We start from the raw sequence: 26,348 nt of genomic DNA, 5'->3' as shown, positions 1-26,348 counted from the left end.
AACAATCTGAAATTGTCTTTATTTTTTAGTTTTAATGCCATGATTTTAATAGTTGGGGCCGCGTGTGCACAGATTTTCCTTCATGCGGCCCCTGGGCTAAAATGAGTTTGACACCCCTGTTTATATAATACTTAATGGTAAAAGTTTGGCCCTGCTACAGATATTTCCTTTAGTTGGTGTTGTAGGACCACAGCGCCCCCTAGAGGGCCGCCAAAAAAAGATCTGTTTCTCAGCTCTGGTCCGCATGGGCCGCAGCGATACTCAGTTGTACAAACGTAGATGATGTCACACCAAGATGGGGCGACATATCAAGTCTGGCGATGGAACGATGGCGTTCAAAGTTCAGTTACTTATCCATTCATTACTCAAAAACTAATTGTTATCATGGAAAATGATAACATAATTTTAGGAAGAAAAAAATACATAAAGAGAACTTGTTAGTGAAATTTCGGTCATCTGGAAGTTAGACTGCTACAATGATATTATATTGTTAGAAACAGCGATATATTGATATTTTCCCCCACCCCTACTACCGAGTACCGCTCGTTTGGGGTTGGTTTGCGTTGCCAGCGAGTTCCTCTCTCACAAACATCCTCCCAGGTAGAGACGCAACTAACTAGAAGTGACTGTTCAAGATCATCGTTCTTTTTTCCTTCACCGACCCTGAAAAGTTAGCCGCTGTTCGCTCTCGGCTAAAACAATCAACTTTTTTTTTCCTCTTTTTCTGCTGATAAATAGATAAAGAGGAATAAATCAATTTGCAGTGATGGATGAATAAATAAAAATGCCCTGTAGTCATTTGTCTGCTTGTGTTCCGGCCTCACAGAAATTCCTGCCCCGTTCTGCCAAATGAAGATGCGAGTCAAGACCAGGGGAAAGAAATGTCTTCACAGTCAGGCGTGTGCATGCATGAGTGCGTACGCGTGTTCCAATCGCACTTATTAGCGTTACGATACGATGCCGAGCAGCCTGGATACAATGGAAGAAGGAGGCAGAAGCATAGTTAGGGGGAGGAACAAAGCAAACCCTGAAATCTGTCGGCCATTTGTGCTCACATACTGTACACACATGTCGGGAGTCTTCTGGCACGCTTTGCTGGGCCAAGCAAGTGCTGGTCTTGGGCCTGCTCCGTCCTCCAGGGAGCATCCGCCTCCCCCCCCCCCACACAAACCGCTCACCCGCCTCCGAGCCCCCCTTCCTGTGCAGTCTGTGCACACAGTTTGAGACGACAAGGTTGCGTATATAAAAAAACAAAACAAAAAAAAAACCTTAGGAGTCCACTCAGAGAGAAGGAAAATGATCACAGTGGTAATTGTGTCAAGTGAGGGATCAGAGGAATGATTGGAAGAAGCAAGACAATCTCGCCACGGCTTTTGTTACTTTGCCGTTTTTTTCCCCCGACATTGATCCACCCTTCCATCTGTCTTCTTCTTCTTCTCCTTCTTCTCGCTCTCTCCTGGATTCAAGCGTGGAAGGGAGCCTTCTGGCTTGAACAGAGGGGATGAAGCTGTTTATTCATCTGGAGGGTATTAGAGCCATGATTAAGGCGAGGAGGCAGGAGCTGATGCGACGTCTAAAACCGCTCGTTCGTCGGTTGCCGCCGGAATTCGGGCTAGCGGAACTGGGGAATGGAGAAAAAAACTTGCAAAGTTAAAATCTCTCAGAAAGATTATTTTTTGGGGGGGTTCTTTTTCCGATTTTTGCTCCTCCCTCGTCCTCACAGACAAGCTAATTATTAATAAATGCAGCTGCTCTTCAACCTTAGAGAGGTGTCAGCTCCACAGTCACCGAGGGTTAAGAAATCTTGACATTTAAGACAAGGATGCATGAAAATACACCGTCTTGCTTGAGTAAATGCTTGGTGGGTTTTTTTCTCCGTTTCTCAGCCTGCTGCTCTCCTCTATGTGATGTTTTGGTCTCCCTCCCGGGCTGTCTCTTGTTGTTTTACTACTGACAAGCATGGACGCCTTGGAGGAGATATCAAATGGAGACTCTGTGTATTAATCAGGGAAAACAAAGGTCAAGATGCAGACTTTTCTGTTTTTTTGTCCTGAATGATGCTGAAGCTAATGCATTGTTTGGGCCTTATATGAAGAGTTTGATAGTGAAATGATCAATAACAACAACATTTTATCGAACACACTTTTTAGGCAGTACTTGCTTCTTCTTTCTGACAATGTGGGGACATTGACTGCAACAAGTCAGAGTCTGCACGTTTAACAATCTCATCATGTTTGGTTTATGCACACATACATGACATCACATTAGAAGACATACTCTTGTCACAACAGTCACTCTGCGTACTAGGGTTGTACAGTATACCGGTACTAGTAAAGTATCGCGGTACTAATGAATCAAAAACGTTACGTACCGGTTCCCGGGCATGATGGCGCGTCGTCCCGTCGTGACATTGCTGGTTTTACGAGCAAAGGAGCATGTTCGGCAGCGCACAATCACGGAGTACTTACAGGCAGACACAGTGTGTACACAGAAAAAGGAGAACAGACATTTTGCCCTAAAAACTGACGATGAAGGTGAAGCTATAACACTGGAACGCCCTCAGGAAGAGGTGCTATAAGACATGGCTAGCTAGCTAGCAGCAAACATCCATCCTCAGTCGGCAGTGTTTTAGCTACTTCTAAATCACTAATCCTTGTGTCCATGGCGATAAATAAAGTGAGTTACTTACAAGTTTAATCCCTGCAGGACGAGGAATAACTAAACATGCTTCACTACACACCGTAGCTCACCGGCGTCACAATGTAAACAAACGCCATGGGTGGATCTACACCTGACATCCACTGTAATGATACCAAGTACAGTAGCGTATATAGTCGATACTACTATGATTACATCGATATTTTTTAGCATCACAAAATCTTTTTAGTTTTTTTTATAATTTATATTATGTTTATAAACTCAAGAAATACGTCCCTGGACACATGAGGACTTTGAATATGACCAATGTATGATCCTGTAACTACTTGGTATCGGATCGATACCCAAATTTGTGGTATCATCCAAAACTAATGTAAAGCATTCAAACAGAAGAATAAGTGATTATTACATTTTAACAGAAGTGTAGATAGAACATGTTGAAACGAAAAATAACCAGATATTAAAAGTAATTGAACAAGTGGATTAATAATTCAGTTTTACAGCTTTTCCCTCATAATTTTGACAAAATAATAGAATGATAAATGACACAATATCTTATTGCATACGTCAGCAGACACATTAGGAGCCTTTGTTTGCTTACTTACTTCTAAAAGACAAGTTGTTTAGTATGCTCACTATTTTATTTAAAGACAAAATTGCAATAAGAAGGAGCAATTGCATTAATAATATGACACACTTGCATGAGCAAAGCAAAGTCAGTACAGTAGTACCTCAATTTACGAGATTAACTGCTTCTGTGACTAAGATTCTAAATCTGATTTTTTGGTCGGATCTCACGGTGACATTAGCTACGACAACTTATGGCGTGGATGCTTGTAACTCAAAAGTTGCAACTTAAAGCATAAGAGAAAGCTCTGGTCTCAAAACAACTCTTAAGCTGGTGCACTCTTAAGTTTAGGTACCACCATTCAGCAAAGTGGCAGTTGGCATTAATATCTGTCAGGAGTAGCCGTTACGTTAATTATTTAACACATATGTAGCCCGTGCATGAGGAAATGTTTATTATTTAACACATGAATGTTAGACTTTGGTCAGGCTGATTAGAAAAGTAAGTACTAATCAAATGTACTGCATAAGAAGGGACTCATAAATAACGAAAATGTACATTACGATGTGCTGAAATAAATCAACTATATTAATAAAGAATGTTTGTTATCTAAACTGTCAATAAACATAAAGTGCAAATGAAAAAACAGCTTCACCACTTTAATTATAGTTTTTTGCACTTAAAGAGCTTCTCTCTGAATTGAGCTCCAGACGTCTTCTGTTTGTCTGACATTGTCATTACTGCCACCAGTGTTGTAAAAGTGTATTACAACGGCCTACAGTGACCACAGCTGAGAAACAGATATTTTTTTGGCGGCCCATTAATGGTTAAGAAACACTGGTTTAGATAAGTACCACATGTTCTGGACCATAGGGCGCACTGGATTATAAGGCACACTGCCGATGAGCGGGTCTATTCAGGTCTTTTTTCATACAAAAGGCGCACCGGATTATAAGGTGCATTAAAGGGGTCATATTATGATTATTTTCTAAATTGAAAACATTCTCTTGTGGTCTACATAACATGTAATGGTGATTCTTTGGTCAAAATGTTGCATAGATTATGTTTTACAGATCATCTTCAAGACTTTCTGACAGTCGCTTCAGGATGAGCCGTTTTGTGGGCGGTCTTATTTACGTGGCTCACCTTCGACAGCGTCTTCTCCCCGTCATCTTTGTTGTAGCGGTGTAGCGTGCAAGGACGGGAGTGGAAGAAGTGTCAAAAGATGGAGCTAACTGTTTTAATGACATTCAGACTTTACTTAAATCAACAACGGAGCAGCATCTCCTCATCCGTGGCTCACTAGTGCAACAACAACGCCGGAAATGTGTCCCGTGAAAAAACGTCCGACCGGAACTCTCTAATAACTAAAGTTCCGTGGGTGAATTATGTAAACCCACTACACTGGTAGTTTTTAGCGCTTCCATAGCGAGTTATAAGTTAGAACTTTAAACTACTTTATAATAGAAATGGCAACAGCGGAGGATGAATGTCCCATAACAAGAAGATAGTGAAAAAGAAGAAGCTTATAGACTACGGTCTACAAAGGTGGATGCGTGCAAATTTTCAGGACTTATGCAGATCCCAAATACACATCAGCAGATACCAGAAGGTAAGAAAAGTTGGTTTTGCATAATATTGTGAAACAAAACGCCAGATAATATGTCAGCTGATGGGTGCCATTTTGCGGTCCTTATACACACACCATAGTAATACTTGTACATCTGACTACGGTAGCCGTAATGGGCCGACATTCCATCAATTGATGCAGTTTCAAAGTCATACTAAAAACATTTTTGACAGATTTTTGAGTGCTGTGTGTAATGTTCTTTATTTTTAAATGGAATATTTAAAGTTTTGGTGTTGTTTACTGGTGTCATATTGCAGTCTACACGTATCTCTTTTGTGTGACTACCATCTACTGGTCACACTTATCATTACACCATGTACCAAATAACATTGCTTCGAGGTCGGTAAGCACAACCAGAATTATTCCGTACATTGGGTGCACCGGGTTATAAGGCGCACTGTCGATTTTTGAGAAAATGAAAGGATTTTAAGTGCGCCTTATAGTGCGAAAAATACGGTCATAGAAAATAGGAATATACCACAAATAGGAATATGAAGCATCAAATGCATTGCCGAAAAATGTTGTGAATTGTGTGTCCTTGCCTCGATATTTTTTACATTGTGGAAATAGTTAAACATGTCTGAAACAAGTAAACGTACGCCAGGTTTTCGTGCGTGTTTCTTGTTACACGAGGGCCCCGATCTGCCGCAGTGTCGAGGGAACAGCACACAAACACAACCACCACTCTCCCGTCCAATCAGGCCTCGCCTCGTGCTCCCTTCGAGCCAGCGCAGTGAGGCGGAGGGGCCTGCTGGGGGACAGATTGTCATGCTCCTCTCCCCCCCCTCCATGCGGCTTGCTGTGGCCACTGGTCAAGCCAAGACCCGCACAGCAGCCTTCTTCCTCCCTTGCTTAGTCCTCTTTTTTCCTCTCTCTACCACTAATAATTCCATTTTACCAAGACTCTTTGGACCGTGCTATGCGTGCAACGTGGTGGGAACAGTTTAGGGAAGTGTTCACAGTGCTCAAAGCAAGGTCTATAAAGGCATGCTTGGTGTGGAAGAACCTTTGGGATGAACTAAAACGGTGAGGTCAACGCACTGAGATATGCAAATGTTATTATCTCCATGCTTGTGGAAATGAAATCAGTATATCAGGGCCACATGTTGGCCATATGTAATCCATTTTTCATGCAGTCTCGCTATCACAGGCCAAGTAAATGATGACTGGCCGCCCTACTTTTTCCTCCTCTGGCCTTCCATTTGTCTAACTTTCCTGTGGAGCCACTTGGGCGTTGTGATTTCTGGGACAGTGACCAAGTGTGTCTGTCTGAGCTGGGGGACATGGGTAATGTGGACAAAGTAGTTGACACTTTGCCTCATGCTTCCCCCCCCCTGTGGACGAGAGGTGGAGCCACAAGAGTGGGAGCAACGGCGTGGCTCGATGTTCATCTGTGGTGTCAGGTCAGAGGATGAAACACCAGGAAGTGAATCCTTATTTCATCTCCTGACTTCCTGTCTCTCGGTCTAAAGCGCCCTTGATCATAACACACACACACACACACACACACACACACACACACACACACACACACACACACACACACACACACACACACACACACACACACACACACACACACACACACACACACACACACACACACACACACACACACACACACACACACACACACACACACACACACACACACATACATACATGAAACCCCCCTCCCCCTATTTCTTGCAGCATTGATTGATCTCTTGCAAGGAGGAGAGGGACCTGACATTTGTCAGTAATGTGTAAAGAAATATTGTGTTTACACGGTTTAAAAAAGGAGAGAATAAGAACTAGGGAGGCTTAAATATATGGATTCATGCTATAATGATAAAAATAAGGCTTATTTAGATTTTGTAGCTTTTTTATGACCCTCTGTCGCAGACCTGAGCAAAATACGGGCTACATGCGGCACATTAAGATTTTCAATCCGGCCCGCTGGACATTCTTCATAATTTTTTTAGACCTTTCACATCAAAACCGTAGTCGCCATTGTGATGTGCAGTGCTGTTTTTAAATGACCATAAGTCTTGAACTATAGAAAGTATTTCAATGGTTGAAATCTGCAGTTTTGAGTGTTATAGGAGTTATTACGGTAATCTATGTCACAGTAGCTTGGATGAGGAACAAAGCAGAGTGGGTGGGGTTTGTTTTCAAACGCATGTGTCAGGAACAGATGCGGAAGCACATTTTTACAACAAATTTCTGCATAAATGTGATAATACATCATATTTTGGTGTTTATTACCCTTTGCATTCATTTTTTCTGTTTGTTCCATTTTTGTTGTGTTTTGCTTGATTGTAAAATATGTCTATCGAGGAGCTGGTCTGAGAAATAAAAGAGGAGCGATGTTCATATGGTGACAATTATCAGTGTTTTATTGTTCATAGTTAATATTGTAAATCCCACTTTTTTTATTTTAATGTACATTTTGGGTTTCCATTCAGTAAAAAACTGTAAATTGTCATTCCGTTTTCTTTTTGAGGTGGTCTGTCATAACTTTTTTAGAATTCTATCGGACATTGTGACTTTAGGTATTAGTGTTCCTAAAAAAAGGGACCCAAACACACACACACTGTACAGCAGATTTTTACAGCTAAATGTGTACACAGTGTATCATTTATACACACATACACATTGTCCCCCCAGACACATTTTTTTCTCTCAATGTGGCCCCCGAGTCAAAATATTTGCCCAGCTGTGATCTGTGGACATACAATTGTAATTATGTTTAAAACAAAACAGGACATAAAAGTCATTGAGTTTTTGAAGGGCTTTAACATTTTGATTCTTTTTTATTTATTTTTTTGTAACTTTTTTTGCTTACATTTTTAAGTAGAATTCAGTCCTAAATAGGGTTGTCCCAATACCAATAATTTTGTACCGGTACCGGCCCCTAAATGTATATTGATACATTTCGATACTTTCAAAATAAAGGGAACTACAAAAACGGTCAATATTGGCTTTCTTTAGGAGAAACTCTTACAATACAATAAACATATGTTTCCTATTGCATTTAAAAAACCATTTTAGAAGGTTAAAATATAAACTAAAGTGCATTAAACACATTGGGCTTTTCTTATTGCACTCAAAGAACAATTTACAATTTTCCATATTACGTATAGTCTGCCATAATCAAGGATTAAGTTAGAATATAATAAAAACAAGCTTTTTTGACATTATATTAAATGCTTCTGGTCTGTGCTTTAAGAAAACTACAAATATTAGTAAGGGCTAAAAACAGAATGCGGATAAATGTACCCAGATAAGCTATGTAGCAGGTAAAACACACATCTTTTAAAGATAAAACGCAAATTGTAGCAATTCAGTCATTTTACTTGAACTAGTTGACGTTAGATCGGTCTTAACTTCGCTAATAATTGGCATCAATCGAAGCAGCTGTGTGTGTGTCTACGTATCTACATGTTATGTATCTACATGGTATGTATCTACATGTTATGTATCTACATATTTTGTATATACATGTGCACAACAGAGGAGCTGTTAACTTATAAGTGTAGTGTAAGAGAATGGCAATGTGTTGTCTGAGTGATGTCAGTGAGTGAGTGGGCGAGTAAAGAGAGAGAGAGAGGTAGCGAGTGCACTGCGCAGTAAAGTGATGAACGGGTCCGGTTGTGTCCTGCAAAACAAATAATGAAGCAACCAGATTGTCACGAATCGGCGGCCTCGTCATTCTGACCTGAAACAAGAGTTTAGCAGACCAATTGGCGGGTAAAGTTAAGGGACGATGAAAACATCGACCATGAAGGGAACGAGTCTCCCCAGTCTGCACCGGAGCCAAACAGCAGGACAGGTGTAACGACTACATTATTACCTGTCACTCTTTATTACTCCTTGTGCAGATCCAAATGCTTATTATTTAAATGTTTACCTAAGTTTGAAGCAAAGGTATTAATACTAATCACCACATTTGGCGAGGCGTGTTTTAAAGCAACACTTGAAGCGCGGCGCTTCCGTGTTTAAAGCGTCACCTTTACCGCTAGTTTTGAAGCCCAAATACCTCCATTTTGCATTTCACCACACTCTTTGTTAACCAGTAGAATTGTCAGTTTTTTTTTTACATTCTTCCTCTCCAAAATGTTATTGCTTGTATGCACTTTGTGTGTGCGTTTTAACACTCAACATCATGCACCTCAGCTCTGTAGTCACCGCCGCACAGCGGCATTCAGATGAAAGAACGGTACCGGTACTTTTCAAAGTCAGTATAGTACCGATTTCAATTAATTATTATCGGGGTACTTTATTTGTACCGATATACCGTACAACCCTAGTCCTAAACAAAAATAGCAAACATGTAAAGTTATTTTATTAAAATGTTGACCCTTTTGAATGCCTTTTGATCAGATATAGTCACAGGTTTAAAATAGCAAAATAAGTCATGTTGTGCAAATTTATACTAATCGAAAACTGTGAAAAAGGCCTGTAAAGCAGAGGTGTCAAACTCATTATAGCTCAGAGGCCGCATGGAGGAAAATCTATTCCCACGTGGGCCAGACGGGTAAAATCATGGCATAATAACTTAAAAATACAACTACGACAACTTCAGAGTGTTTTCTTTATTTTACTTCGGCCCACAATAGAACTACCACACTCTGAAAATGTACATTTCACAAATAATCTTCTTGACAAAACACTTCAAGTTAGTTGAAACTTCTGAGGAAAACATTGGTGCAGTTTCAAAAACACCATAAAGAGCACATTGAATTTAGACTTAATCTATCTACAAAGCAATTACACTTTAAACCGCAGCCCATCTAGAATTTAACAATAAACAAAATAAGCATGAATAAAAACTCTTCTATGTATCAATGACCTAATTTCATGTTCACATTCTTTAAATTTGCACAGATGACAATAATTTCCACAGAACTACATCAATGTGCAGTGTCTCATGCTGCATTTTAAGTGAGGTTACCAATTGTTTATTTTACTCCTGTTTGTTTTACGTTGGGTCCAGGGGGAGGAGTTGTAGCCCAGCTTTACCGTGTACCTCATGATTGGTATACTTGCTCGCCCCTGTATAAACTAGTTGCTTGCCTAACAGAATTGCTATTGCGACATCCAGTGGACACATTTAGAACAGCAGTTTCTTTAATTTAAAACTGAAGCTCAATTTTATACTTGGAAAACTCATCTCGTGGGCCAGATGGAACCTGTTTGCGGGCCCTACCTGGGCATTTAACATCCCTGCTTTAAAGGGTTAAAAAAAAAAAAGTTTGGTATTTTTATTTCGGACTAATTGAGAGATTAGAGCAAAACCAGTATAAAAAAGTGCTGTTTTTACATGGATCTAATGCTGGGGTATTGTATTGTTGTTTTTTTTAACATGAAAAATACCCTCTTAGGAATAAAGTAACATAACAGAAATCATGGCCAAATATTTATTGAAAGGGCAAAAAAAAAATCAGTGTTTAGTCCCCAGAGGGTAAATTCTTATAGGTAAATGTTTTCTTTTGATTTTGTATCTGACATTTAACTGAAATACATAACACTTGTCTAAAAAGACTATAATAATAATATGTTTTGTAATCATTAGGTGAAGGTTCAGTCGCTAAAGTTAAAGGACAGTGCCATTACTGTATCCACAAAAAGTGGACAAATGTTCACCCTGTTCTGTCGCACTTCAGCAGTAGCTTACATAAATAAACCTACACTTCTAATTTGTTCAAAGAACCATACCTTTTTAAATGTACCTTTTCAAAACTGTTATAACAAAATCAAAATTTTATTAAAGAATCCACCATATTTTCCGGACTACATCCATCCATTTCCCACCGCTTGTCCCTTTGTATGGCGCACTTAACATCCTCGACAGTGCGCCTTACAACCCGGTGCACTTAATGTACGGAATAATTCTGGTTTTGTTTACCTACCTCGAAGCTATTTTATTTGGTACATGGTGAAATGATAAGTGTGACCAGTAGATGGCAGTCATACATAAGAGATATGTGTAGACTGCAATATGATGGCAGTCACACATAAGAGATACGTGTAGACTGCATTATGACTCGAGTAAACAACACCAACATTTGATATGTTCCATTGAAAATATAGAACATTACATACAGCGCTCAAAAATCTATCAAAATGTTTTAGTACGACTTTGGTAAGCTATGAAGCCGCACCACTTGATGGATTGTCGGCGCATTAAACATATGAGAATTATTCTGGTGTGTGTATAAGGTAAGACATATTATCTGGCGTTTTGTTTCCCAATATTATGCAAAAGCATCTTTTCTTACCTTCTGGTACCTGCTGATCTATATTTGGGTACTGCATAAGTCCTCAAAAATTGCGCGCATCCGCCTTTGTAGTCCGTGGAGACCCTGCAGTCGATAAGCTTCTTATTTTTCCTCTATATTATTGTTATGGGACATTCATCCTCCGCTGTTGCCATTTCTATTATAAAGTAGTGTAAAGTTCTAACTTATATCGCGCTATGGAAGCACTAAAAACTAACAGTGTAGTGAGTTTACATATTTCTTTATTTATTAGAGAGTCGGACGGTTTTTCACGGGACACATTTCCGGCGTTGTTGTTGCACTAGTGAGCCACGGATGAGGAGATGCTGCTCCGTTGTAGTTTTAAGTAAAGTCTGAATGTCATTAAAACAGTTAGCTCCATCTTTTGACACTTCTTCCACTCCCGTTCTTGCACGCTACATCGCTACAACAAAGATGACGAGGAGAAAATGCTGCAGAAGGTGAGCCACGTAAATAAGACCGCCCACAAAACGGCGCATCCTGAAGCGACTGTCAGAAAGCGGCTTGAAGATGATCTGTAAAACATAATCTATGCAACATTTTGACCAAAGAACCACCATCACATGTTATGTAGACCACAAGGAAGTGTTTTATATTTAGAAAAAAAATATGACTCCTTTAATGCGCCTTATATTCCGGTGCGCATTATATATGAAAAAAGATCGAAAATAGATCATTCATCAGCAGTGCGCCTTATAATCCGTTGCACCCTATGGTCCGGAAAATGCGGTATTTTGACACAATTATTCAGAAATGATACTTAATATCCCCTGTGTTACTCACATGATCGAAAATGTGGTGGTGATAAATGTCATTTTGTAACATTAACAGTCATAATATAGCACTTCCTGTGTTTCGTTAATGCTATCAGCTAAGCACCATTATGTTACCCTAAGGCAGCTGTGAGTGGCAGGTAAGGCTTTCATTTAGTACAGGAATGATTTCAAAGGACAGTGCGAATATTCATTTGTCCCCCTCATCCATTAAGATCTTAAATGATGGTGTCACAAAGCGTGCTGAGCACAGTGTTCACATGCACGTAGCTATTTGGGCATCAGAAAAGGTAAAGTGCCGAGATAACACATGCGTTGTTGTCCCGTGGGGGAACGCTCGCTACTTCTCCGAGAATAATAATTTTAAAAAAAAGAATAATATGAAGGGAGGTCACGGTGTTACATCAGACAAGTTGTCAGTTTTTTGTTTATTCAATGAGTCCCAAATCTCCCCTTGTGTCAACAAATATACAAACATATCTGTTATGACAAGCCTCACACAGACAAAGATACTTCTTGCCTTGCTATAAGTAACACATGAATGATTTGCACAAGCAGCTTGAACATAATCCTGTTCATAAATGCGTCGGCCGCCATATTTGTTATATTCCAAAGGGCGACTATGTAATCAGGGAAATTAATGACACACTCTTTTAAAATACACTCATGTATTTTGCTAAGACCCACATTTATTAATAGCAGGCATAAATCAAAACATATCCTCAGGGTTTTGGGAGGCTATGGCACTGAGTACAAAAAATAGCAGAATACCTGTTTCAGGATTTTATTTGAACAGGCGTGTTTACACTGCATGGGAAAGGTTACTAAGAATGAACGCGGCACAAAGACGGCTTCAGTCCGCTTCAGGAAATGGAAAATTTGTGTAATGCAAATAGAGGAGAGTTTTATAGAGCTCCATCCTGCAAGTGTGGAGTCTAAAAAAAACTGTATTGGAGCCATGAGGGTTTTTTTTTTTGTTAAAACATTGTGTGTAAGTTAGCAAATTGACACAAAAACTGAGCCACGGATATATCCTTAAATTGATAGGTGGCACATATGGCAAGAACCACTTGAAGTTTGGTGCATATCGGCCTGAAAATGTGCATTATTTTATATATTAGCTCTCACGGATCCATAATTCATATAATACAGAATAGGGTTGTCTTGATACCAATGTTTTGGTACCGGTACCAAAATGTATTTTGATACTTTTCGATACTCTTCAAAATAAAGGCGACCACAAGAAAATGTCATTATTGGCTTTATTTTACATTAAACATGTTTCTTATTGCAATCAAAGAACAATTTTGGCATTAAATAACAAAGTGAACATACTAGACAACTTCTCTTTAGTAGTAAGTACACAAACAAAGGCTCCTAATTAGTCTGCTGACATATGCAGTAACATATTGTGTCATTTATCATTCTATTATTTTGTCAACATTATGAGGGACAAGCGATAGAAAACTGATTATTAATCTACTTGTTCATTTGTTGTCGATATCTTATTCTGTTTTACATGTTCTATCTACACTTCTGTTGAAATGTAATAAGCACTTATCCTCATGTTGTTTGGATACTTTATATTAGTGTTGGATGATACCGCAAGTTTGGGTAGTTACAGGATCATACAATGGTCATATTTAAAGTTCTCCTGTCCGGGGACGTATCTCCTGAGATTATAAACAATTAAAAAAACAAGAAAAGATTTTGACACAATAGAAATATCGATATAATTACTATAAGGCGCACTTAAAATCCTTTATTTTTCTCAAAATTCAACGGTGCGCCTAATGTAAGGAATTAGTTTGGTTGAGCTTACCGACCTCAAAGCTATTTTATTTGGTACATGCTGTAATGTTAAGTGTAACCAGTAGATGACAGTCAAACATAAGAGATACATCCATCCATCCATCCATCCCATCCATTTTCTACCGCTTATTCCCTTCGGGGTCGCGGGGGGCGCTGGAGCCTATCTCAGCTACAATCGGGCGGAAGGCGGTGTACACCCTGGACAAGTCGCCACCGCATCGCAGTAAGAGATACATGTAGACTGCAATATTATAGCAATATGACTCAAGTAAACAACACCAGCATTTTATATGTTCCATTGAAAATATAGAACACTACACACGTCGCTCAAAAATCTATCAACATGTTTTAGTACGACTTTGGTAAGCTATGAAGCTGCACCGCTTGATGGATTGTACTGTGCTTCAACATACGATTATTATTATGGTGTGTGTATAAGGTAAGCCATATTATCTTTTATTTCACAATATTATGCAAAAGCAACTGTTCCTACCTGTATTTGGGATCTGCATTAATCCTGAAAAATGTGCACGCGTCCGCCTTTGTAGTCCCTGTCGACACCGTAGTCGATAAGGTTCTTCTTTTTCTCTATCTTCTTGTTACGGCACATTCATCTTGTTGCCATTTCTAATATAAAGTAGTGTAAAGTTCTTACTTATATCTGTCAGTAAACTTGCCATGAAAGCCTGCTAGTTGGTGCGTCCTTTTCAAAAGTGCTAAATAACACGCTAATTAGTGCTCGCAAGACGATGATAAGTGTTGATAAATCACATTGCTCGTGCTAAATAATTGTATATCCATCTTCTCCTCAGCATATATATTACATATTAATGAAGACAGAGACGTAAAATAGATTGTACGCCCTATTATGCTCACTTAACAGATACTATCCTCTTACACACGTTTTGTAAAACAGCTTTGCGTGTGCTATCAAGTTTGCACATGTTTTTTTTAAAATCAGGCCCTTACACTTGTTATTGCTATATTTTTGCACTGCTCTTTTCCTGGAATGCTTTTTTGGTTCACATACTGGTCCCACTTGGTGGAAGTCTGTGCACTACTGAGTGTCTTTCTAGCTTGTTTTGTGTGACCATGGCACATTCCCTGTAGGACGCCGGCCTGCGACCTGGCTTGTTTTGTTTCATATAGGAGATGTTTAAAGGAGTGAGACGGAGGTGGTGGGGGGTAGAGTCCCGGTGAGGGACAGGCCTTAAGATGGAGGTCTTCCTCCCAGGATGTGACAGGCTGTTGGCTGGAGGATCCTCAGGAAGGCCTTGGCAGACCAACAAAGACAGCCCTTCAGATGCAGGGTGTAGTTTTTCAGGCCCCAGCATCCCCTTTGGCAGCAGCACAGAGAGAGCTGGCGTGCACAGGCCCCCGGCCCGAGAGACTGGGAAGTAAGGTCCCGTTCTTTTATTTACTCAGGCTGCTGCAGAGGCCTGGGCATTTCTTGTCAGGGTGAAGAAGGGGAAGAAAACAAGTCCGTCTCTCTCTTTTCCTCTTCGAGGTCTCCTGAGAAGGATTGCGCTTTCATCCACGGTTGTTCACATACTTGTTTTTGGCCATTGGACTTCTATCTGTGTTTTTTGTGTATGTGTGGGAGACAGCGAGGGAACGAAAAAACAAAACAAACAAAAAAAACATTCCTCTTGTTTTCATTGTCCTGACACTAAAACAAAGAACTCAGCTGCAATGTCTATAGAGCAGCAGGACTTTTCAGCCTCCAGAGATGTCAGTAATCAATCATACACACAAGTGCGATTGTCATTCTGGTCAACCTTGGTTTTGAAACATTTTTAGGAGCAAGAAATCATGTATTTTGGTCAAACTCCGAAGTGCAACCCTCGAAGGTTAGAGGCGTACTTTTTCTCTGTAAAGTTTGGTGAATTCCAAATTGTTACCATATTTTTGATAATCCAAGCATATATAATCCTTTCTTTCATGAAGACAAGAATATACATTTGTGTATGACCTGATTCTGATGACTTGCATTGATTGGAATCAGAAAGTAGTGCTGATAACATCCACATTTTCACATGGAGGAGAAAGAAAGTCCTCCTTTCTGTCCAATACCACATGAAAGTGGTTGGTTTTTGACATCTTATTTGTCCAGCTTCCATACTCTTTTTTTTATACACTTTACAAGAAATACATTGGCGCAAACTTCGTAGCTTGCTAGCTTGTGCACGCCAGCTTTGCAGGATGAAACAGCGCTTTTATTGTGAAGACAGGAACTGTGCAGTCGATCTTTAGAGTTTTGACGGAAGGTACGGCGTGAGAGTCTGTTGAAATAAAAAGTGTTTCTCGCCTTCCTGTCGGTCATTTTTCTTAATAATGAGCTCGCAGCAGCCAGTGTCATCTCACAAGACCCTCGGGTGCCGTGAATGTCAATCAAGTGACGTCTTGGTGAAGATTAATGATCGCTAGTTTTTAGGTCTATTTTTTTAATGCCTGGAAGGCAATCGACTGAAACACCCTCCACGATCGACCGGTAGCTCGCGATCGACGTAATGGGCACCCCTGTACTAAATTATTAATCCTCGCCTCCATGGCGGAAAATAAACTATGTTTCTGATAAGTAGCATTATCACTGGAGGTCCACAAAGAGTACAATAACACGCCGCACCACACACCATAGGAGAATACCAGTAAAAGCATATCTAGCCGCTTAGTTAAAGCTCTTGAATGTAACCAAAGGTGGGTGGATCGATACAAATATCAAGAGTGACGATATTAAGCATAGTATCAGTATGTGGTCGATGCTACAATGATTAGATTGCTATTTTTAATTATCATGTCGTTATTGTAGTTTTTGGTGTTATTACAAGCTCAAGAAATAAGAGCCAATAGTTGTTTTTCCTATTGTTTAGTTATTTGCACTTTTAACTGTTAAAAATGTATAAAATTCAATAAGAAAACAATTGAAAAATTAATTGTCCCACCGCCATTCCGTGTTTGTAAAATGTGTTTATAAAATTTTATCATTTAATGATCTTGAAAATGTTAAGTACAGTATATGAACATTGGTATGACCAATTTTACTTTAATTTGTAGTATTGCCTAAAAGTCACTATAAGTACCCAAACAGAAGAATAAGTGCTTATTACAAAAGTGTAGGGTAGTTAGAACTGTGTTACAACAGAAAGTCACCAGATATTATCAATACATTTGCAAGTAGATTAATAATAATTTTGACAAAATAATGCAACAGAAAATCACGCAATGTTAGAGCATAGGCAGGCCTGGCCCTAACCAATCTGGCGCCCTAGGCAAGATTTTAGGTAGCGCCCCGCCCCCACTCCCCCCCACATCGGCAGTGAAGTGTATATACTCACAAGAAACAGAATAGCTTTGTCTTTGACCTTTTATTTTACCTAAAGAAAGCAAATTAACATATTATATGAGAATGTTATGTTATGATTATCTTTAACCGAATCACAGCAGTGCTCAAATTAAAAAACAGCATTTCCTCTCATGTGATATTGCTTAATTAACATTAATGATGTGCACTTTAACAACCAGGCTTACAACTATACCTAATATATAAAGGGGTGGAAAAGTGACTATTACCTGCAGGGCAAACATTAGCTAACCAGAAGGCAATAACAATGTAAACAAAAAACACCTGCTTAAAAGATCTAATACAAATGTCCCTGAGGAATGTAAGGTGGGAGTACTGTAATTACCTAACGTTACATTATTATTTTCCATAACAATTTAGCCCCCTCCACAATATTAACCCGACGTTAAAACAGAACTAGCTATTTATTGATTAGCAATTGCTGAATCATGTAACATTAGCTTAATGCTAAAAAGCCAGGTTACTATCACATTCTGTAACAGACAAATCATTTCATGTAGGCTAACGTTACTTACCTGCTACCTCTGTCTTTTTCTCGTTTCTCCTCCTCTTCTTTTCTCTTTTTTCTTCCCTGGGCACCTGACAGTTTTGGCCGTTTTGACATCTTGTTTTGATTTTTTGATGTGGTAAGAGTCATGATACGGGAAGGGAGGGGGCGCACCGTGCGGGGGGGCGCAATGTTGTAACAAATAATATTTCTATTAAATAGGCTTTACTTTGCATTTTAATTAACGTGGGATTATTTTTTGTATTTACAAATAATAGTACCAACTTTTTTTTTTTTTTTTCTCCAACATTTGTGGCACTGGCGTGGCGCCCCTTGATGGACGGCACCCTTAGCATTTGCCTATACGGCCTATGCCACGGGCCGGCCCTGGCATAGGTCAGCAGCTGAATTAGTGGCCTTTGTAAACTGTTTTGAAGTAGTTCCATTATTAGTTTAGTTTAGTCTTTATTTAAAGGATATAAGATATACAAGATATAAGATATACAAAAACATGCAATAACATTATGACAAAAAAATTATACTATAGCATGTAATCAAATTTAGAAAATAAATAAAATGTCCTCTCATTGACACATACTTATACATTACAACCACACCTCTCCTTTACATCATAACACAGACAATACATGCTCTTGTTCACATCTGTCATCATTTGTAAAAACAACCATGATTTTAACAGACACACCTCACAGTTTACAACAAAATGTTCTAATGCATAATTATAATACACATTAAGTTGACATGTGGGTCAAACATAGTTCCCACCTCAGTGACCGTGTGAGCAGCTTTGATTGCTCCAAAGCCACTTTTTAACTTCAACAGTGAATGAAGAATAATCTGTTAGACTTTTCAAGTTTGTTGTGAGGTCGTTCCATTCCTTTGTCGCTTTATATGAAAAGGCTGATTGTGCAAAAGAGGTTTTACATCTGGGTACGCTACACTGCCCCCTGGTGGAGGCTTGTGTGTTTGTAGTTGTCACAGCAGATGTAAACTGAACAAAGTGCTTAAGTGGCGCTGGTGCAGTGTTATTTAGGATTCGATGGGCCATTCGTATTTATGCTAATCTTTGAATGTTAGCAGAATTGAACAATCTATATTTTTGGAGAACTAAACAGTGATGGTGGTGGGGTTGTGGTTTTCGGTCAAGGATTTTGAGCGATGGTTTGTGAAAGGTTTCCAATAGCCTCAGTGTCATTTTGCTTACCTGGGACCAACATGTTATACAATAATAAAAACGAGACAAAATCATTGCAGTAAAATAAGTTTGAGCTGCCTCCAGTGTTAACCAATTCCTGATACATTTGATAATGTTGTACTTAAGACTCTGGCACATCTGTTTATCTATTCAAATATTTTTCATATACCAAATAGTATATCGTTTTTACTTACGTTATTGCATTAGGCTGCGATGTACAGTCGTGGTCAAAAGTTTACATACACTTGTAAAGAACATAATGTCAAGGCTGTTTCCAATCATTTCTACAACTCTTATTTTTTTCTGATTGAGTGAATGGAGCACATGCTTTTTGGTCACAAAAAATATTCATGAAGTTTGGTTTTTTTATGAATTTATTATGGGTCTACTGAAAATGTGACCAAATCTGCTGGGTCAAAAGTATACATACAGCAATGTTAATAGTTGGTTACATGTCCCTTGGCAAGTTTCACTGCAATAAGGCACTTTTGGTAGCCATCCACAAGCTTCTGGCAAGCTTCTGGTTGGATTTTTGACCACTCCTCTTCATTAAGTTGGTGCAGTTAAGCTAAATGTGTTGGTTTTCTGACATGGACTTGTTTCTTCAGCATTGTCCACACATTTAAGTCAGGACTTTGGGAAGGCCATTCTAAAACCTTAATTCTAGCCTGATTTAGCCATTCCTTGACCACTTTTGACATGTGTTTGGGGTCATTGTCCTGTTGGAACACCCAACTGCGCCCAAGACCCAACCTCCGGGCTGATGATTTTAGGTTGTCCTGAAGAATTTGGAGGTTTTCCTCCTTTTTCATTGTCCCATTTACTCTCTGTAAAGCACCAGTTCCATTGGCAGCAAAACAGGCCGAGAGCATAATAATGGGATTAAAGGCCTCACCTTTTCTCCTCCAAACATATTGCTGGGTATTGTGACCAAACAGCTCAATTTGTGTTTCATCTGACATCACATGGACAAAGATAAGACCTTCTGGAGGAAAGTTCTGTGGTCAGATAAAACTTAAATTTAGCTGTTTGGCCAACATAATGTATATTTGAGTTGCATTGTGCGTTGTACTACCTTAGGGGTGTTCAAATTGATTTCATAGGTTCCTCTGTATTGCTTTCATAAATCTTTGAACCACCTGACAAAACAGTTCGCTCATGTCCTCTTTTAGCTGATCCTTTTCTTTAATGATCTCCAAAAGATGAATGCTCACGTATTACTGTAGCAACCGCGCTAAATAAATAATCGACATCAAGCAAATAAGCAAAGAATGAACAGACAGCTTGATGGTGTCCCCAGGCGGATGCATGCTCATTTAGGACGCTGGAATTTCATTTAACCTTTTATTCTTGCCCATTTGTTTGTTTGTTTGATAGTGTTGTGTCAGCGCCGATATGTTTTGACTGTAAGGCATCGGTCGGGGTCATTCTTCATGCACTGCGAGGCTGCGGGAGAGAGGGCAGATCCGCCCCCTCAGTGGAGGAGGAGGGCATCGCACTGACTCACCCCCCCTCGCTCACATATCATATGGAAGCTTGCTCCTTGAGAGGCATGTGTATAGTGGGCGCCTCGCCAGCGGTGGGAGGTTTTCAGTGGAGTTGTGGAGGTGGGTTCTCAATGTAGCGCTTTCAGGCAATTGCAAGGAGGGGAGGGGAGGGGGACAAGGGGGATGGCCTCCTCGGACTACATCTGTTTCCTGAAGATAGGCCCTGATGGGGGGGCACGTGTTCGGAGAGGGCATGATATCCTGACGAAGGGCAGATCTCGTTGTGAGAACAACAGCGAGGGGAAGAGAGAGGAGAGACTTGGACTAGTCAGCTGAAGGAGAAACTTTTTCTCTAACCCAGGGGTGTCCAACTTGTTTTCATGGAGTCATGGCTGCCCTCAGAGGGACGCTTGTAACACTGAATGTAAGAATAGAAAAGCATATTATTGCCTATGCATTTAGTTATTTGATTTTTGTGCGTACAAATTGATGGATAACTTGCTTTTAAATCGTAAGTCAAGGTGACAAGCAGATATTTAAGTATTTTCATTGTTATTTTTACAAACTATCATATGGTATATAATAATTATGGGTGCTAAAAAATGTATTTTATCACATTCGAATCCCGATTTCTTTTGTAATTTTAAAAAATTATTATTATTATTTTTTTTTGAATAATTTATTAAAATATATATATATATATATATATATATATATATATATATATATATATATATATATATATATATATATATATATATATATATATATATATTTTAGGCCATCTCTGTGCTTACTTGGTGTCATACGTCAGCAACCAAAATGAGGTTTTGTAAGCTGGTTTGTTAAGGTGTTGTTATTATTATACCAAATAATACATGGCAAAAATAAGTTTGAACTGAGAATCGCGTCAAATCGAGTATCGATTGTTTTTTTCTTATTTATTGATTTTTTTTAATTTTTTTATTTTATTTAATAAAGGAATAAAAATAAACAAAAAACATTTTAGGCAATTTCCATTCTACCAGAAATAGGTTTTCCAACTTAAAACCAGTAGTTTTTAAAAAAAAAAACATTTTAATATAGGAATAAAAATAAACAAAAAGACATTTTAAGCAATTTCCATTCAACCAGAAATAGTTTTTCCAACCTAAAAACTTTTTATCTTTATTTTTTTTTAGAAACATTTAATATAGGAACACAAGTAAACAAAAAACAATAAGGCCATTTCCATTCAACCAGAAATAATTTTTTCAACCTAAAACCTTTTTTTTTTTTTTTTTTTTTAGAAAAATGTATATAGCAATACTAATCCATCCATCCATTTTCTACCGCTTGTCCCTTTTTGGGGTCGCGGGGGGTGCTGGAGCCTATCTCATCTGCATTCGGGCGGAAGGCGGGGTACATCCTGGACAAGTCGCCACCTCATCGCAGAGCCAACACAGATAGACAACAATCACACTCAAATTCACACACTAGGGCCAATTTAGTGTTGCCAATCAACCTATCCCCAGGTGCATGTCTTTGGAGGTGGGAGGAAGCCGGAGTACCCGGAGGGAACCCACGCAGTCACGGGGAGAACATGCAAACTCCACACAGTAAGGTCCCGAGCCCGGGATTGAACTCAGGACTACTCAGGACCTTCGTATTGTGAGGCACATGCACTAACCCCTGTTACACCGTGCTGCCCTATATATATATAGCAATACAAATAAACAAAAAACATTTTAGGCCATTTCCATTCAACCAGAAATAGTTTTTCCCACCTAAAACCTGTTTTTATTTTATTTTAATTGAATTCATTTTTTTTATCGATAATTAATAAAATCCTGACCCAGAGGTGCCAAAAGATTCACACCAATAACAATTTAATATTTGTCTATATATCAAAGTTTAAAACATCCATCCATCCATCCATTTTCTACCGCTTATTCCCTTCGGGGTCACGGGGGGCGCCGGAGCCTATCTCAGCTACAATATGAAATGTAATTATTTTCTGTCAAAATGCAAACAATGAAAACATTTAGTAAGAAAGATGAAGTATGCGCATTATTCCCAGGCCACTATAAATGACGTGTCGGGCCGGATCTGGCCCCCGGGCCTCGAGTTTGACACATGTGCCCTAACCCCTCTCTTCTCCCTCTCCATCATAAATCTTTGCAGTTTCCTCTTGTTTTTCCCATTTCTACGTTTTGGCCCTTTTGACATATCTTTTTGTGAGGGCGGCTGTTGGGATTATGGTGTTTTATTTAGGTAAGGAAGTAGCGAGCACTTATAATTCGACAGCAGGAAGACGTGGCCCGTCACCTTTTGAACTGGTGGAAGTGGTGTCGTGTGTTTTCCAGTGGTGTGACTGTACAATGCAGCAGTGCACTGGAATGTCAGCACATTTGTGTATCAGGAGACTGTCAAGTATTTGCAACACATATGGGAGCAGTATTGTTGCTGGACTGCAGTTCCCCCGGCGATTCTCCGCACCTGCTTGCCCTTGAATGAGTTATTCTATGCACACAGGGATTTGGAAGAAGTAATTTTCCACTCCTCTGTCCACATGGAAAGCAGACATTTTCAGGGCGACTTGCACGCTAAAGCAACAGGTGGCGCTCTAACCCCTAAATGAAAAACTGCTTCATTGCCAATGTGCTCACTACACAGCAATACAGCTAAAACATGTGTAGTATTAGATATTACTGCAGTAATCTACATTTCCCCTATGTCTTACATTATAGGGCTGCAGCTATCAATTATTTTAGTTATCTCTTTATTAGTCTGTACTAGGGTTGTACGGTAATAGTGTAGTATCGCGATACTAACGAATGTTTTGTTCAGCTAGCTTAGCATATATTGACGTACATTGGTTTGCTTTTAGCATCTTTAATATAAAAAAAACTATATCAACGTGGCCCCCGCATCCTTCCATTTTACTGAATGCGGCCCTCGCAGGAAAAGGTATAGAAACCTTGCCGTAGGGCACAGGTGTCAAATTCAGACCCGGGGGCCAAATCTGGCCCGCCACATTATTTCATGTGGCCCGTGAAAGCCTGGAAATAATATGCATTAATAAAATGCTTAATATTTTCTTTCTAATTATGTGTTCTTTTCCTTTTGACATTAAAAAACATGTACTGCATGCAACTGCATATATTTTAAAATTAAATATTATCAAAATCAAAATAATATATTATCATGTATTCCAAAAAATGTTTTCGTTAAAATAAAGATAATACTGTAAAATGGTGAATGGGTTGTACTTGTATAGCGCTTTTCTACCTTTCTAAGGAACTCAAAGCGCTTTGACACTATTTCCACATTCACACACACATTCACACACTGATGGCGGGAGCTGCCATGCACGGCGCTAACCAGGACCCATCAGGAGCAAGGGTGAAGTGTCTTGCTCAAGGACACAACGGACGTGACTAGGATGGTAGAAGGTGGGGATTGAACCAGCAACCCTCAGATTGCTGGCACAGCCACTCTCCCAACTTCGCCACGCCGTCCCTCTGTACTTAAATATCTGCTTGACTTATGATTTCAAGACAAATGATTAATCAAATTGTAGACTGTAAAATTGACAATATATTTTTAGGGTTAAATTCCACCGACTGAGTTTTTTGCAGTAAAATCAACTTTGGTACTGTTTTTTCCATATACAGTAAAACACTAAAACATAAAAAAATAAAATCAAAAAAACCTTAAAACAACAAGATTTTACAGTTAACAAAACAACAACTGGCAGCTAGCTATGTTGCTTGAATTTTACTGCTAAAAACAGTGGTATTGTTTCTCCATTCCATTCCATCTATTCAATTTGTTTATATGCTGTAAAAAACCCACTGTTTTTACTGTAAAATTCTGGTGACTGAGCTGCGAGTTTTTAAAGTAAAATTTTAATATTTTTTTTGCAGCTTATGTAAAAAAAACACAGTATTTATGTATTACTGATATATACATGTATATTCATATATTACTCATTGTTAAAAACGGCCCTCTGAGGGCAACCATAACTGCGATGTGGCCCTCGATGAAAACGAGTTTGACATCCCTACCGTAGGGCATTAATTGAAAAAAGTAAACAAAACACAATCAATTGGCAAAAACCACAAAAAAACAAATGTTCTTTAGACACTACATTTTGCGGAATAGGTTCGGCTAAAATATAAACCAAAATAGTACGGTCTTTATTTAAATATGGCTATTAATCTGTCGCAATGGCAGCGTTCAAAGCAATGCTAATTTAGCATTTAGCTCTCAGGGCTTTTGAATTTACACAGCCGTAATACTGCTAAATCGAACTCAAACTATTACAAAGGACAGGTTGACTCAGTGCTAAGTAGAGGTTTAGCACAGGCAAGTTTAATTGTACACTTGAGGCCATTGAGTCCATCAAAGTAGAAAAAGCAAACACCTGCAAAGCACGACTACATGATCAGCCAACCACAACCACAGGAAATTATTTTTGATATTAGAAGATTTTAGAAGTCAACAAGCACCACAGAATGATTTGTGTTTGATTACAGATGTTTCACTGTTACACTGTTTCCGTGACTTACTTTCTTAGATTGTGAGTGGCTAAAGTTGTAAAACATGAGGCACTTTACTGTAATTGTAACACCGTTGAATGGCATCACAACAAAATTAGGGTGAAGAAACAAAACGACAACAAAAAAAGCAAACCCCTGCAAAGCACGACTACATGATCAGCCAACCACAACCACAGGAAATTATTTTTTATATTAGAAGATTTTAGAAGTCAACAAGCACCACAGAATGATTTGTGTTTGATTATAGATGTTTCACTGTTACTATTCAGGTGTTGTCGTTTTGTTTCTTCACCCTAATTTTGTTGTGATGCCATTCAACGGTGATACAATTACAGTAAAGTGCCTCATGTTTTACAACTTTAGCCACTCACAATCTAAGAAAGTAAGTCATGGAAAAGGCATCATAGCAAGTAACTCCTGAATCTAAGTACCGTATTTTCTGGACCATAGAGCGCACCGAATTATAAGGCGCACTGCCGATGAGCAGGTCTATGCAGGTCTATTTTCATACAAAAGGTGCACATCCTTGTGGTCTACATAACATGTTATGGTGGTTCTTTGGTCTAAATGTTGCATAGATTATGTTTTACAGACCATCTTCAAGTCGCTTTCTGACAGTTGCTTCAGGATGCGCCGTTTTGTGGGCGGTCTTATTTACGTGGCTCACCTTCGACAGCGTCTTCTCCCCGTCATCTTTGTTGTAGCGGTGTAGCGTGCAAGGATGGGAGTGGAAGAAGTGTCAAAAGATGGAGCTAACTGTTTTAATGACATTCAGGCTTTACTTCAATCAATAACGGAGCAGCATCTTCTCATCCGTGGCTCACTAGTGCAACAACAACGCCGGAAATGTGTCCCGTGAAAACCGTCCGACCGGAACTCTCTAATAACTAAAGAATTATGTAAACCCACAACACTGGTAGTTTTTAGCGCTTCCATAGCGCGATATTATTTAGAACTTTACACTACTTTACATTAGAATTGACAACAGCGGAGGGTGAATGCCCCATAATAAGAAGATAGTGAAAAAGAACAACCTTTTCGACTACGGCATCAGCACAGACTACAGTGGCGAATGTTCGCAAATTTTCAGGACTTATGTAGATTTCAAATACACATCAGCAGGTACCAGAAGGTAAGAAAAGTTGGTTTTGCATAATATTGTGAAACAAAACGCCAGATAATATGTCCGCTAATGGGTGCCATATTGCGGTTCTTATACACACACCATAGTAACACCATAGTTTTGGTGTTGTTTACTGGCGTCATATTGCAGTCTACACGTATCTCTTATGTGTGACTACCATCTACTGGTCACCCTTATAATTTCACCATGTACCAAATAAAAGTGCTTCAAGGTCGGTAAGCACAACCAGGATTATTCTGTACATTGGGCGCACCGGGTTATAAGGCGCACTGTCGATTTTTGAGAAAATTAAAGGATTTTAAGTGCGCCTTATAGTCCGAAAAATTCGGTACCAGTCTTTTTTATGGTCTTTGTGCAAACACTTTTTTATGGTGTATCTAAATA

The 26,348-nt window shown here is 39.1% G+C and overlaps 1 protein-coding gene across 5 annotated transcripts in view; it reads left to right on the top strand.

Annotated features, from left to right (window-relative positions):
• The window catches only part of LOC133630853 (zinc finger protein 521-like), a 289,433-nt gene that overhangs the window by 117,446 nt on the left and 145,639 nt on the right, over positions 1-26,348 (top strand). The gene's annotated exons all lie outside the window — the stretch shown is intronic.

Source organism: Entelurus aequoreus, linkage group LG16 (genome assembly GCF_033978785.1).
Source record: "Entelurus aequoreus isolate RoL-2023_Sb linkage group LG16, RoL_Eaeq_v1.1, whole genome shotgun sequence".
In the NCBI taxonomy this organism is placed as follows: Eukaryota; Metazoa; Chordata; class Actinopteri; order Syngnathiformes; family Syngnathidae; genus Entelurus; species Entelurus aequoreus.
Note: the sequence above shows the minus strand (reverse complement) of the source record. Positions and strands in the feature narration are given on the sequence as shown.